Genomic DNA, 16,516 nt, shown 5'->3' on the forward strand with positions numbered 1-16,516 from the left:
CGATTCTCAGGCAACCTCTTGTGGAGCCCAAGATTACTCTACCGCAAAGGTTTTCTGGGGGTCGGGATATGTTTGTTTTTTTCAGGGAGGCCTGCAAACTCTATTTTAAATTACGTCTTCACTAGAGTTGAGCGATACCGTCCGATACTTCAAAGTATCGGATCGGAATGGATCGGCCGATCTTTAAAAAAAGTATCGGTATCGCCGATTCCGATACCGGAAGTCCCATTCAAGTCTATGGGACTTCCGGTATCGGAATAAGAAAAACCCTGTTTTTGCCTTGTACAGCCTCTCTGGGGTCTGTACGGGCCTTTCGGGGGGCTGTGCCGGCCTGCCAGGGGGTCTGTGCAGGCTCCGGTGGTCTGTGCCGGCCTGCCGGGGGGCTGTGCCGGCCTGCCGGTGGTCTGTGCAGGCTCCGGTGGGCTGTGCCGGCCTGCCGGGGGGCTGTGCCGGCCTGCCAGGGGGGCTGTGCAGGCTCCAGTGGGCTGTGCCGGCCTGCCGGGGGGCTGTGCCGGCCTGCCGGTGGTCTGTGCAGGCTCCGGGGGGCTGTGCCGGCCTGCCGGGGGGCTGTGCCGGCCTGCCGGGGGTCTGTGCAGGCTTCGGGGGTCTGTGCAGGCATCGTCCGATGGGACTACAAGTCCCATCGGGCGATGCCTGCTACCATGACAGTGATTGACACATTAGCCAATGATGGGACAGTAGTGGTCCCATCATCCGGCTAATGTGTTAAATGTTAAAAAAAAAAAAAAAATACTACATGCATGCTACATACATACTACATGCTACATACATACTACATGCTACATACATACTACATGCTACATACATACTACATGCTACATACATGCTACATACATACTACATATATACTACATGCATGCTACATACATACTACATACATACTACATACATACTACATGCATGCTACATACATACTACATGCATGCTACATGCATGCTACATACATACTACATGCTACATACATACCACATACATACTACATGCTACATACATACTACATGCTACATACATACTACATACATACTACATACATACTACATGCTACATACATACTACATATATACTACATGCTACATACATACTACATATATACTACATGCTACATACATACTACATATATACTACATGCATGCTACATACATACTGCATGCTACATGCATGCTACATACATACTACATACATACTACATGCTACATACATACCACATATATACTACATACATACTACATACAATACATTCATACAATACATACATAGACATACAGTACATATAACATAGAGTAACATACTTACCAATACTTGTCACATTGTTCCCCGAAGCCATTGTCTTTTCCGGAATAAATATTAACATAACAAACCACAAAAATACTCACCCACGATCCGAAGCAGTCCACGAGTGTGTCCCACGACGATCTTGGGTAGAGAACTGCAGCATCAGATGATGCTGCCGTTCTCTACGGGCTGCAGGAATCCAATGACGGAAGGTAGGTATCCTTCCGCACTGTATTCCTCCGCCACTTAAAAAAAAAAAAAAGTCCCTAGTCTCACTTTATGCCATTGCTGCGTGGGAAATTCCCACACAGCAATGGCATAAAGTGAGACTAGGGACTTTTTTTTTTTAAGTGGCGTAGGAATACAGTGCGGAAGGATACCTACCTTCCGTCATTGGATTCCTGCAGCCCGTAGAGAACGGCAGCATCATCTGATGCTGCAGTTCTCTACCCAAGATCGTCGTGGGACACACTCGTGGACTGCTTCGGATCGTGGGTGAGTATTTTTGTGGTTTGTTATGTTAATATTTATTCCGGAAAAGACAATGGCTTCGGGGAACAATGTGACAAGTATTGGTAAGTATGTTACTCTATGTTATATGTACTGTATGTCTATGTATGTATTGTATGAATGTATTGTATGTATGTAGTATATATGTGGTATGTATGTAGCATGTAGTATGTATGTAGTATGTATGTAGCATGCAGTATGTATGTAGCATGCATGTAGTATATATGTAGTATGTATGTAGCATGCATGTAGCATGTACAGTGGGGAAAAAAAGTATTTAGTCAGTCAGCAATAGTGCAAGTTCCACCACTTAAAAAGATGAGAGGCGTCTGTAATTTACATCATAGGTAGACCTCAACTATGGGAGACAAACTGAGAAAAAAAAATCCAGAAAATCACATTGTCTGTTTTTTTTCCTTTTATTTGCATATTATGGTGGAAAATAAGTATTTGGTCAGAAACAAAATTTCATCTCCATACTTTGTGATATATCCTTTGTTGGCAATGACAGAGGTCAAACGTTTTCTGTAAGTCTTCACAAGGTTGCCACACACTGTTGTTGGTATGTTGGCCCATTCCTCCATGCAGATCTCCTCTAGAGAAGTGATGTTTTTGGCTTTTCGCTTGGCAACACGGACTTTCAACTCCCTCCAAAGGTTTTCTATAGGGTTGAGATCTGGAGACTGGCTAGGCCACTCCAGGACCTTGAAATGCTTCTTACGAAGCCACTCCTTCGTTGCCCTGGCGGTGTGCTTTGGATCATTGTCATGTTGAAAGACCCAGCCACGTTTCATCTTCAATGCCCTTGCTGATGGAAGGAGGTTTGCACTCAAAATCTCACGATACATGGCCCCATTCATTCTTTCATGTACCCGGATCAGTCGTCCTGGCCCCTTTGCAGAGAAACAGCCCCAAAGCATGATGTTTCCACCACCATGCTTTACAGTAGGTATGGTGTTTGATGGATGCAACTCAGTATTCTTTTTCCTCCAAACACAACAAGTTGTGTTTCTGCCAAACAGTTCCAGTTTGGTTTCATCAGACCATAGGACATTCTCCCAAAACTCCTCTGGATCATCCAAATGCTCTCTAGCAAACTTCAGATGGGCCCGGACATGTACAGGCTTAAGCAGTGGGACACGTCTGGCACTGCAGGATCTGAGTCCATGGTGGCGTAGTGTGTTACTTATGGTAGGCCTTGTTACATTGGTCCCAGCTCTCTGCAGTTCATTCACTAGGTCCCCCCTCGTGGTTGTGGGATTTTTGCTCACCGTTCTTGTGATCATTCTGACCCCACGGGGTGGGATTTTGCGTGGAGCACCAGATCGAGGGAGATTATCAGTGGTCTTGTATGTCTACCATTTTCTAATTATTGCTCCCACAGTTGATTTCTTCACTCCAAGCTGGTTGGCTATTGCAGATTCAGTCTTCCCAGCCTGGTGCAGGGCTACAATTTTGTTTCTGGTGTCCTTTGACAGCTCTTTGGTCTTCACCATAGTGGAGTTTGGAGTCAGACTGTTTGAGGGTGTGCACAGGTGTCTTTTTATACTGATAACAAGTTTAAACAGGTGCCATTACTACAGGTAATGAGTGGAGGAAAGAGGAGACTCTTAAAGAAGAAGTTACAGGTCTGTGAGAGCCAGAAATCTTGATTGCTTGTTTCTGACCAAATACTTATTTTCCACCATAATATGCAAATAAAATGAAAAAAAAACAGACAATGTGATTTTCTGGATTTTTTTTCTCAGTTTGTCTCCCATAGTTGAGGTCTACCTATGATGTAAATTACAGACGCCTCTCATCTTTTTAAGTGGTGGAACTTGCACTATTGCTGACTGACTAAATACTTTTTTTCCCCACTGTATGTAGTATGTATGTAGCATGTATGTAGCATGTATGTGGTATGTATGTGGTATGTATGTAGTATGTATGTGGTATGTATGTAGCATGTAGTATGTATGTAGCATGCATGTAGTATGTATGTAGCATGTAGTATGTATGTAGTATGTATGTAGCATGCATGTAGTATGTATGTAGCATGCATGTAGCATGCATGTAGTATGTATGTAGCATGCATGTAGCATGTAGTATGTATGTAGTATGTATGTGGTATGTATGTAGCATGTAGTATGTATGTAGCATGCATGTAGTATGTATGTATGTATGTAGTATTTTTTTTTTTTTTTTTTTTAACATTTAACACATTAGCCGGATGATGGGACTACTACTGTCCCATCATTGGCTAATGTGTCAATCACTGTCATGGTAGCAGGCATCGCCAGATGGGACTTGTAGTCCCATCGGACGATGCTTGCACAGACCCCCGGACATCAGCACAGCCCCCCGGCAGGCCGGCACAGCCCCCCGGCAGGCCGGTACAGACCCCCACAGGGTGCACAGACCACCGGCAGGCCGGCACAGCCCCCCGGCAGGCCGGTACAGACCCCCACAGGGTGCACAGACCACCGGCAGGCCGGCACAGCCCCCCGGCAGGCCGGTACAGACCCCGGGCAGTCCACACAGCCCCCCGGCAGGCCGGCAGAGACCCCCGGAAGGCCCGAAATGACGGCGCATCATGATGCGCACACACCGCGCATCATGATGACGTCAGGCCGTCAATCAACTTTGAACTTCCGATTCCGATGCCGAATTCCGATATTGAAAAAATATCGGAAGTCGGTATCGGAATTCCGATACAGCAAGTATCGGCCGATACCCGATACTTGCGGTATCGGAATGCTCAACACTAGTCTTCACTCCTCAGGTACCAAGGAGCAACGGGTGGGGATCGTAATCTCTCTCCTCCAGGGTGACCCCAAGCATGGGCATTTTCTTTCTCGTTTGACTCCCAGTTGCTTCGGATGGTGGGGAATTTTATCTGGCTCTGGGTTATATATACAATGACCCCGGCTGCGTCTCTCTAGTCGAATCTACACTACATCAGCTTCAGCAGGGAGACCGGCCAGAGGAGGAATATTGTTGTGTCGTAGGTGGTCCATGTGTAAGCAGGTTCGGAAATGCAGTAACGCAGGGCTTGCAGAACAATGCCGTATAACAATATTATTTAATTTCTAACAAAAGGATGAAAATGATCTCCTCCCAGGGAGTTAATAAAACAGTAAACAGAAATGAAGGGAAGTAAATAGTTAACGCAACAGTCTGATAGTTAAATGGCACTTATCGTAGTCTTCTCTGATCCTTATCCACAAACAATCTGATGGGAGTTGGCGTACCGGCAACGGCCAGGGTGTTGTCCTCAGATGGATCCCAATAAGTCATGGTCCAGCTTCTGGCGGCAACGGATTGTCATCGGTTTTGACCGCTGAGCCACTAGTCCATTGATCTATGCAGCCAAAGTGGGAAGCACTGCAGTAGTCTCTGTCTCACAGGTGCGCTGCGGCTGCTGCTTCGCATATAACAGCAATGTGGAACACACCTCAGGGTCCTGCCACTGGCACACGCTCCTCCGTGCGAGCACTGCACTCTGCTTGGTCAGGCACGCGGTGCTCTGAACACTCTCTGGCTCACTGGGGCATTCACCTAAGGTCTGCCGGGGCATGTCTCTGCCCTGTACCTGTGGAGCATGCCGCACACTTCCTTCTGCGCTCACCGCCAGCAGGAAACTGAGGGTTCTTTCCCGTGCTTCCTGCTCACTGTAAGGCTTAGCCACGCCCCCTCTCCCTGTTTCATGGGACCTGTGCAGTTCCCCATTCCTTTCCCCCGGCAACACTGGACACAGCTTCGACAGTTCCGGACCCGGCACAGCGCAGGCACCCGCAGCCCGGTCTTCCTCCTTACATATGGATACTAAGTGGAATGATACCCACTTGTCTCTGGCTATCTGTGTGGACTGACGTCTTCGTCAGAGACATAAAGAGAGCTGAGTCAACCGATGAACCCATGCAGTTGGGGGAAGACTCATTTATTGGTCCTCCTGCAGTTTAGCGTAAAGAGGAAGTGTGTTTTTTCTGTGGTGGGAAGGGTCATTTTCAGGGTACTTGTTGCCAATAGTCGCCAGAAAACTAAGGAGCTCGGGTTGCGGACAGGTTAGGAATCCGGGTGTACATATTTCTGTGTGTGCCGGCCAAATTTGGTGGTGGTCTACCTTGAGCAAAGTTGGTCTGGCCTGGTGGGGTTCCAGGGAAATCACTGGTGGGCCCTTGACTGTGGAAAGGAGAGAAGTGTGATGGTTACGTATGACTGGACACACCACCTCCAGAAGGCCGAATTTCTCTGACACACGTGACCCTGGATACACCGCCTCCAGTAGGAGAATTTAAATAATATAACGTGCAGCCGGATACACCGCCTCCAGCAGGTGAATTTCAGTATTACACATGAATCTGGATACCCTGCCTCCAGCAGAGCGAATTTAAATAATAAAGCTCCTTCACACCAGGACTCTGACTGAGCTGCAAGGAACTCTCTCTAGATCCTTCCTCCACCAAGGATGGTTGAAATGACCAATATCACCAAATGAGTGAGAGCACATGACACACCTTTATAGTTAAGCCAGAGGAATCACACCTGTTCGTGATTCCCGTGTAATAACGCTAACCACCACCGGGGGCAAACTAGAACAAAAGATACCACTGCGTAATGACACAAATGGCCACCGGGGGGCAAAACTAACTTTAAGCAACCAGCTTAAAGAAAAAAAGGTTACAAGTGCTTTTATCTGTCACAATCCAGCATGGATCATGACAGTACCCTCCCTTAATGAGGGGCCTCTAGACCCTCAAGACCGCTCCTCATCAGGGAAACACCTACAGAGGGGACGCCCAGATCCAGAGTTCACCCCTGCAACTACCTGCACTTCAGGTTTATGACAAACGCGCACCGCTGGTATTGGCAATGTATGTTCTGGAGGCACCACACATCTCCAAAGCGCCGACCTGGGGAACGAGTTGTGTATGTGCATGTTTGGGGGTAACTCGAACTGGTAAGGCTCCACAACACACTTCCACTGGATGTTTTTTGGTGGCCACTCATACATGCTCATTCACACACAGGTCCGGACCTGAACGTTTATTGCCACACATTCGTTTGTCACAATTAGGTGAACTCTTTCTGGGATTGACAACAGAGGCGTCCCCCTGTGTCACCACACTCATACCCCCGTAATTCATCAAGGGGTTCACCACCCTCCAACCCCTTCCACCACGAGGTCTGAGCCTCCCAGGGTTGGCTAATGGCGAGGGTTTAGACTTGCCCCTACTCTCCTGCAGCGCACCTGCTGCTCTCACTGGAGAGGAAGGGGTTGGCTGAAGAAAGACGGCAGAGACAGTAGTTCCTAGGCAGCAGCCCTCACACGACTGCCCCCAGCTGACTACTTCCCTCGCCCGCCAATCTATCACCTCCGTTACCCCGCCAACCAACACATCTGCTGACATAGTACCTTGGGAGGGCAATATGGAGGAAATATGCACTCCCTGGTCGTCTCCCTCCAAACGACCAGGGGAATGCGGCTTCTGAGATGACACAGATAATTTGGCGCACATTGGGCAAGCCTTAAGGACATGACCAGTCTGCCCACAGTAAAAACATGCCCCCACCACTCCCTGAACCGTAGGCAGGCCTGAACACAAACTAGCTCCTCCTAGTTGCATAGGTTCATCTGGAGACTTGGCAGGCACTCGGCAGGCTCTCATGAAATGGCCCGGCTTCTCACAGGAAAAGCATACCCCTCCACCACGGCGAACCGCAGACAACCCCTTTTTTGTACCAACAACACCGGGCTGCTTGGGTTCCACAATCTGCACTGGTGGGTCCTCCTCCCCAGCGAGGACTACAGGGGGCACATTTTGTGTATGTCTCTCATTAAGGTGTCTATCCACCTGGATGGCAAGGGACATGGCGGCCTCCAGTGACCTGAGGGCGGCGTACTGCACCAGAGTATCCTGCAACTTTGGAGACAGACTCTACACAAATTGACTCCTAAGTGCAGGGTCATTCCACTGAGTGTCAGTGGCCCACCTCCTAAACTGAGCAGTACTCCTCAGCAACCCGGGCTCCCTGTTTACACCTACGGAGTAGGGATTCCGCCAGGGAGACGCCATCAGGATCCCCATACACTAGCGCCAAAGCCGCAAAAAACTCGTCCACGGACTCTAATGATGATGAATCGTCCGGCAGGGAGAAGGCCCAGGATTGGGGATCCCCCTTAAGAAGGGACATAATGATTCCCACCCGTTGCTCTTCACTCCCTGATGAACGAGGGCGCAGCCTGAAGCATAATTTGCAGGCCTGCTGAAAAACCAAGAATTGATCCCTCCCTCCAGCGAACCTGTCAGGGAGGGATATCTTGGATTCTGGCTGAGCCTGTTCCTGAACCAAACCTCAAAAGCCCACAAACAGCTGCAGTTGATGCAACAACTCACCACGCAGCCCTCTAATTTCATCCGTAAAGATCTGCAGCATTTGGGCAAAGGTCTGCATTGGGTCCATGGCTCAGCAGAAAAAAAAATGTATGGGTTGATGATAATGTGATGGTTACATGTGACTGGACACACCGCCTCCAGCAGGGCGAATTTCTCTGACACACGTGACCCTGGATACACCGCCTCCAGTAGGTGAATTTAAATAATATAACGTGCAGCCGGATACACCGCCTCCAGCAGGCGAATTTCTGTATTACATGTGAATCTGGATACCCCGCCTCCAGCAGGGCGAATTTAAATAATAAAGGGAAACACCAGGGAAACCGATACAATGGAGGGCCCTGCAATAGGGAACGGGGACGTGGAGACCTCCTGCACTCCCCTGAGTCAGTGTCTCTACACTCCTGACAGTCCCTATTCAGGTTCTGCACCTGGCATCGAACAGGATACCTAAAAACCCTAGTTCGCCCTGCACCTAGCCCTTTCTAGTGAAATGGACGGTGCAGAAACTAATCCCACCACTGCACTGAAACACACAAAAGGAAAAGTACAAACAGGGATAACACCACTTAGCTTTGCTCTGCCTGCACTCCCCTGAGTCAGTGTCTCTACACTCCTGACAGTCCCTATGCAGGGATAACACCACTTAGCTTTGCTCTGTTGCTCTTGCTCCCAGCAACAGACTCCAGCAGCAGAAAGCAGCTTTCCTCCTGAATAGCTGCTACTACACCAAGCTTTGTCAGAGCTGCAAGGAACTCATCTCTGTAGTTCCTTCACACCAGGACTCTGACTGAGCTGCAAGGAACTCTCTCTAGATCCTTCCTTCACCAAGGATGGTTGAAATGACCAATATCACCAAATGAGTGAGAACACATGACACCTTTATAGTTAAGCCAGAGGAATCACACCTGTTAGTGATTCCTGTGTATTAACGCTAACCACCACCGGGGGCAAATTAGAACAAAAGACACCACTGTGTAATGAAACAAATGGCCACGGGGGCAAAACTAACTTTAAGCAACCAGCTTAAAGAAAAAAAAGGTTACAAGTGCTTTTATCTGTCACAATCCAGCATGGATCATGACTAGAATTGAGCGAAACGGGTCGGTCAATTTCAAAAGTCGCCGACTTTCGCAAAAGTCGGGTTTCATGAAACGAAACCCGACCATAGCGTGAGGTCGGCCACGAGGTCGGCGACCATGGCACCAAAGTCGCATTTCAAAAGATGCTTCCAGCGCCCTTTTTCAGCCAATGATGGAGGACGCACACTGTGGGCAACGCAATGACATAGGCAGCGGTCACCAACATCTTTGAGAAGGGCATGCAAGTGATTGGCTTGCTTTGTATGGCGTCACAAGGGCTATAAAAGGGCGTGCACGCCGTCCGCCATCTTACTTCTGCTGATCTCAGAATAGGGAGAGCTGCTGATGATGATGATGATTCTGTAGGGAGAGCATTAGGCAGGGAAGAAGATACAAAAAACTGCTTCTGCTGCTAGCGATTTTGCCTGTACAACACACCAGTTAGTGTGCAGTGCAAGGGGAGGCTATGTTTTGGTGCATTCAGCTCTGTTGGTTATTAGGCTGCCTTATAAGGCTCCCTGATAGCTGCATTGCTGTTTTCACACTGCTGTGCAAACTGCTTTCTTAAAAGCAAAAATACTTTTCATCCTCTTTTTTTCTCAGTTACAAAGCGTACATTTTTCCACACTTTTGTGTGCAGCAGTCCTGCTTATTAGGCTGCCTGCTGCCATACTTGGGACTGAGAGCATCATTGTCAGCTTGCTAAAATCTCTAGGGAGATTCAAATTCTCCCCAGTCCTATATAGACATTGTATACACCATCCAATTTCAGTCTGTTATATTGAGGTGTAATCTACACTGGGCCTGAGATAATAGTTCGGCGTCCTTAAGTCTGTAGGGAGATTCAAATTCTCCCCAGTCCTATATAGACATTTTATACATCATTCAATTTCAGCCTGTTATATTGAGGTGTAATCTACACTGGGCCTGAGATAATAGTTCAGTGTCCTCAAGTCTGTAGGGAGATTCAAATTCTCCACAGTCCTATATAGACATTTTATACACCATCCAATTTCAGCCTGTTATATTGAGGTGTAATCTACACTGGGCCTGAGATAATAGTTCAGTGTCCTCAAGGCTGTAGGGAGATTCAAATTCTCCCCAGTCCTATACAGACATTTTATACACCATCCAATTTCAGCCTGTTATATTGAGGTGTAATCTACACTGGGCCTGAGATAATAGTTCAGTGTCCTCAAGTCTGTAGGGAGATTCAAATTCTCCCCAGTCCTATATAGACATTTTATACACCATCCAATTTCAGCTTGCTATATTGAGGTGTAATCTACACTGGGCCTGAGATAATAGTTCAGTGTCCTCAAGTCTGTAGGGAGATTCAAATTCTCCCCAGTCCTATATAGACATTTTATACACCATCCAATTTCAGCCTGTTATATTGAGGTGTAATCTACACTGGGCCTGAGATAATAGTTCGGTGTCCTCAAGTCTGTAGGGAGATTCAAATTCACCCCAATACTATATACACCTTGTACTTTGTTTTACAGTACCATATTGCTGGTGGTATTTTGGGTACATTTTCCCAAAAATGAGGAAGTCTGTTGGAAGAGGCCGTGGAAGTGGGTGGGGGTTGCCAGCTGGTAATGATGGTGTTGGTGGTGGATCAACTGGTAGTGGCAAAAGCACAATAGCACCTAATGCAGGAAGTGTTGAGCCTGTGTCATCATCTGGCTCCACAAGGCCTAGAAGGCTCCCTTTTCTGGGAGTAGGTAAACCGCTTTTAAAGCCAGAGCTTCAGGAACAAGTTTTGGCTTACATTGCTGACACAGCCTCCAGCTCTATCGCCTCCTCTTCTGAACTTTCAAAAAATAAAAGCACTGAGTCGTCATTGGAGGCTCATGGTCAGGAACCACACCTTTCCTTGTGTCCTTCACCCCTACCAAAAGTAAAGGATGCGGCAGGCCACACTACAGATTACTCCATGGAGCTCTTTTCACATACCATGCCTAGGTTATCAAGTCAAATCGTGAATTACCCAGTCCATTCACTCAGAGCACTACATTGTCCTCGCAGTGTACTGAGCCAGAATCTGACCCTGATGAAATTCAGATGCCCCTTCCCGCATACTATACCACCTTACATGATGACACAGAGGAAGGTGCACATGACATTGAAGAGGAGGTGATGATGACCCAGTTGTTGACCCAGATTGGCATCCATTGGGGGAAGAGGGTGCCGCTGCCAATAGCTCAGAAGAGGTGGAGGAGCATCCGTAGCAGGCATCGACATCGCAACAGCTGTGATCTGGCAGGCCCGGAGCAGTCCAAAACGGGTTACAAAAACCAAAAGAGTTGCAGGACCTCTAGGCAAGACGGTCAAATTAGCACAGCGTGCAAGACCTCAAAATGTCTTCCATAGTAGGAAGAGTGCAGTGTGGCACTTTTTTGAACAAAATCCTAATGATCAAGCAAAGGTTATCTGTAAGTGCGCAAAGACCTTTAGCCGAGGGAAAAATCTGAGAAATTTGAATACAAGTTGCATGCTTAGACATTTAACCACCATGCACTTGCAAGCATGGACAGACTACCAAACCTCACGTACCACATGTGCAACTGCTCCCAATGAAGGTAGTCAGCAACACTACATCGTTTCCCCCACTGTAAGCCCGCTGGTTAGCACACCACCAGCAGCAAATGTTGAGGTGTCGTCGCAAGGCCAAAGCAGTCAGGGAATCACAATGTTATTGCTACGAAAGACTGAATCTAGGCCATCAGAAAGAACACCAACTCCATCACCATCATCAACCCTCTCTCAGTCCGCCATGTCCACCGCTAGTTCCACCATATGCAGCTCTCAAGTCCAGCTCACCCTCCCAGAGACTATGAGTAGGACAAGAAAGTACTCATCCTCTCATCCGCGTACACTGGGTTTGAACGCCCACATTGCCAAACTAATCTCGTTAGAGATGATGCCCTACCGGTTGGTTGAAAGCGAATCTTTCCGTGAACTCATGGCCTACGTAGTACCACGCTATGACCTACCCAGTCAGCACTCCTTTTCTGGCAAAGTCATCCCAGCCCTCCAGCTTCATGTGAAAGACCGCATTGTCCATGCACTCAAGCAATCAGTGAGTGGAAAGGTCCACCTCACAACAGATGCATGGTCCAGTAGGCATGGCCAGGGCCGTTACGTGTCCATCACTGTGCACTGGGTTAATGTGGTGGATGCAGGGTCCACAGGGGACCGTGGCAGTGGGACAGTGCTGCCTAGCCCATGGTATAGGAAACAGTTGGCTGTAGGCATTCGACCCGCCTCCTCCTCCAGAAGCGAAAGCTCATCCACAGAGCACAGTCGCACGAGCACTCCATCCGCAGCTGCCAGTGTTGCACACTCGGTGTCCCACTATCGAACAACTAGTGGTAAGCGTCAGCAGGCTGTGTTGAAGATTATGTGTTTGGGCGACAACAGACACACCGCGGAGGTACTGGCCGACTACTTGCAGCAACAAACTGAGTCATGGCTGGGCAGTCTATATCTTGAGGCAGGCAAGGGAGTTAGTGATAACGGCTAGAATTTTGTGGCAGCCATAGCCCTTTCAAAACTCTGACACATACCTTGCCTGGCACACACCTTGAACCTGGTGGTGCAGTGCTTCCTCAATAATTATCCGGAGTTAACAGGCCTGCTCCAGAAGGTCCGAAGACTGTGCTCACACATCCGCCGGTCGCCCGTACACTTCAGTCGTATGCAGAAGCTGCAGCGATTGCTACAACTTCTCAAGCACTGCTGTTATGAATGGGTCACCGAGGAGAAAAAAGCAAAGCAAGCTAAGTCACAGAAAACCAGAGAGGTTGGTAACTATGCAGATTGCAGATCCCTGATCCTACCACACAACTAGCAGCAGCCGTGGAGCGTACCTACGATGTTGCTAGACGCTTCGTCACAGCCGGAGGACTAAATAAGCCTGAAGCATGAAAAGGGGAAAACTAACTGCCCCAGAGCAGACCACAAAGGAATAGATAGCCCCCACACATGTATTGACGGTGAAACAAGATGAAGGCACAAACACAGGCAGGAAATTAGGCTGAGCAAACAATGGGGCCCAAACTAACTAGAGAGGAAAGGAAAGGAAAGACACTGTCTGCAACCTGCAAAAAACCCTACAAAAATAATGTCCAGCACTTCTGATAGCAAAATTAACCCTGAAGTCACTAGACTTCTCCCACTATATCAGCTCTCTGAAATATTATGAGACAGAGCAAAAAGAGACCAAACTAGTAAGGGACAAAAAGCAAATTGGCAAAATACTGATAAATAAGAGTGGAAATTCAGCACAGCCCCCAGCCGGGGCTGGCTGACCACACCAAAAGACTGAATAGACCAACAAAATCAAGTGTGAACATTAGCAGAAAAACTTAGCTTTAGATGACTGGAACAGAGCTGAAAACCAAGAGCTGACAAGCCAGAAGGAATCACCAGCAACTGAATAGGGCGTCGGCTGTCTTAAATCCAATCTGAGACTCCTGAGGTCCAATCATCATCCTCATTCTCAGGTGGCAGATCTCCACCAATCAAATCAGCCTCACTACCTCCTGTTACCACCAGAGGGAGTCTGGAAGGAGAACTCACAACTGGTGAACCAGAGAATGAACTCACAACACACTGCCTAATTATCGACGTTGCAATAAGGTGGAACTCCACCCTGCAGATGGTTGAGAGGCTGTGCGAACAGAGGCAGGCTGTAATGCATTTGTGGGAGGATACACGGCCAGGCACTTTGAGGGCAGACATGGAGTTGTCTGGTGTGCAGTGGTCAAAGCTGAAAGACCTCTGTAAAGTCCTTCAGTGTTTTGAGGAATGCACACGACTGGTAAGCGCAGACGATGCCATCATAACCATGAGCATTCTACTTATGCGTCTGCTCATGCAAACTTTGACGCACATTAAGGAGCAGGCGTCTGCAGCCGAGGAGGATGAGGAAGAGGAGGAGGGAAGCCTTGATGACATTCAGTCATTGTCTGCTCCGGGACCTCTCCTGGATGAGGTGGAGGAAGAAGAGGAAGAGGAGGAGGATGATGATGGGGATGATTATTTAGGGGAGGAGGATGCTTCTCGTGGGGCAAGAGAAAATGTTGGCGTGGCAAGGTCAGGTACATGGTTTGTGCGTGACTGGAGGGATGTGGATTTGCCAGAAAGTGCTCCTCCACCCAGCACTCGCAGTGCATCATTGACAACTGGAACATTGGCCCACATGTCAGATTATGCCTTGCAGATCCTAAAAAGGGACCCCCGCATTGCCAAAATGATGAACGATGACGACTACTGGTTGGCCAGCATCCTGGATCCATGCTATAAAGGCAAATTCCAAAACATCATGCCACAGGAGAACCTTGACTTAACATTGGCTAACAAACAAGCAACTCTGGTAAACCGTTTGTTTGAGGCATTCCCAGCACACAGCAGCGGTGATGGTTCTCCAACGAGCCGTAGGGGGCAACATGGAAGAGGTGTTCGTGGTGCACACATCAGAAGTGGCGTTGGAGACAGGGGTTTCATGACCATGTTGTGGACTGATTTTTCAAGTCCCGCTCACACGACTAGTAATACTGCATCGATTGAAAGTGACAGGAGACAGCAGTTGTCAACTATGGTTACAAACTACTTCTCATCCCATATCGATGTTCTCCCTCACAGGTCATTCCCCTTTGACTATTGGGCCTCTAAACTGGACGCCTGGCCGGAATTGGCACAATATGCCTTACAGGAGCTCCCTTGTCCTGCTGCTAGTGTGCTATTAGAAACAGTGTTGCTGGCTCAATCCTGACAGAAAAAAGGACCCATCTGTCGACCCAAAATGTTGATGATCTAAACTTCATTAAAATGAACCATGCATGGGTTTCAAAGGATTTTGCCCCACCTTCCCCTGATGACACATAGGTTGCCAGAAAAATGGCTCGCTTTTGTCTTCCTCTTCCTCGGACTTCTCCAATTCCTCCATTTGCAGCTGCTGAATGTCCAACATCAACATATGCCATTTTTTAAACCTCCCTAGCTGGGCTGCCTCCCCCCCCCCATGGCCCGGGTCACCACCTAGCGCACGCAACCGTGCGAGTGCCGTTGCCCTGGACAGGTGGGTGGGCCGACTCTTGGGCGCCGGCACTGGCACAGGGTCTCTCATAGTGCAATCAAGTGTCTCTGACGGTGGGGGTGCACACCCGCCGTCAGACTCACCGGCGTACTATGAGGGGCCCAGTGCCAGTACCGACGCCTACGAGTGGGCCCCCCTTGCTTGGGCAGGGCCCCAGCATTTACAATATTTACCTCTCCCTGCTCCTCCACTGTGTAGTCTGGGCTGTCAAATCCTTCCTTGGGACTGCCACTACAAATTTGGTGAACTGATAGATGATGGTTAAGACATAGCTATGCCCTGTCCTGCTGGCCGGGCTCTAGCTTCAGATGATCAATGGCTTCCATTTCTTATGGACGTCGACTCACAATGAGATGCAGTGGTGGTTTATCCTCAGCTTTCATAGTTTTCCTACTCACAGACATGTGACATTCCTGCCCACATTTTCAAATGTGCCCACTCATGCCAATCCAATAGAATCGCCTACAGCCTGTGGCTTCTGTCTTTTGCACTCCAAAGTTACCTGACAGATCATGATAGGCAGTGAGGACCATGTCTACATCTCTCCCTGTGATCAAAATTTGATGGAGATGAGTAATGGTGATGGGATCAACGGTACTGCGATACAGCAACCCTTTCTTCACAAAGAACTGTTTTCGCTGTCTCCACACACAAAGTAATTGAGGGTCAGCATCGCCTCTGAGAATTCTCCCAGGAGTTTTTCCCGTGATTAGTAATTTCTAAATTTCTGCAATCACTAGACTTTATGTCTGTCAAAGAGCGCGATGACATCACGTCTGTACGCCCTCTGCCTAAACAGTCCAAGTGCAGAGAGATGGAAGATGGGGACGACGAGGAGTCCAGAGTACAGGGATTCCTTAGCGAGGAGAATTATTTAATTGTTTTAAAGGTTGGGAACAATTTTTGGGGAGCACGATACTCTGGGGAATGAAATCTGGGGCCCACCATACACTGGAGCATTCCAAAGGTGGACATCAGTCACTGGAGCAGCATTTACAGGGCCCATTATACACTGGAGCAATAGAAATGGGGCCCATTATATATGGAGCATTATTTGGGCCCATAAGACTCTGGAGCTTCATCCATGGTGAACAACATATACTGTAGCATTATGTGGAGTTCATCATATACTGTATCAAACATTA

Source organism: Dendrobates tinctorius, unplaced genomic scaffold (assembly GCF_039654945.1).
Source record: "Dendrobates tinctorius isolate UK_male_01 unplaced genomic scaffold, ASM3965494v1 ptg000113l, whole genome shotgun sequence".
Lineage (NCBI taxonomy): Eukaryota > Metazoa > Chordata > Amphibia > Anura > Dendrobatidae > Dendrobates > Dendrobates tinctorius.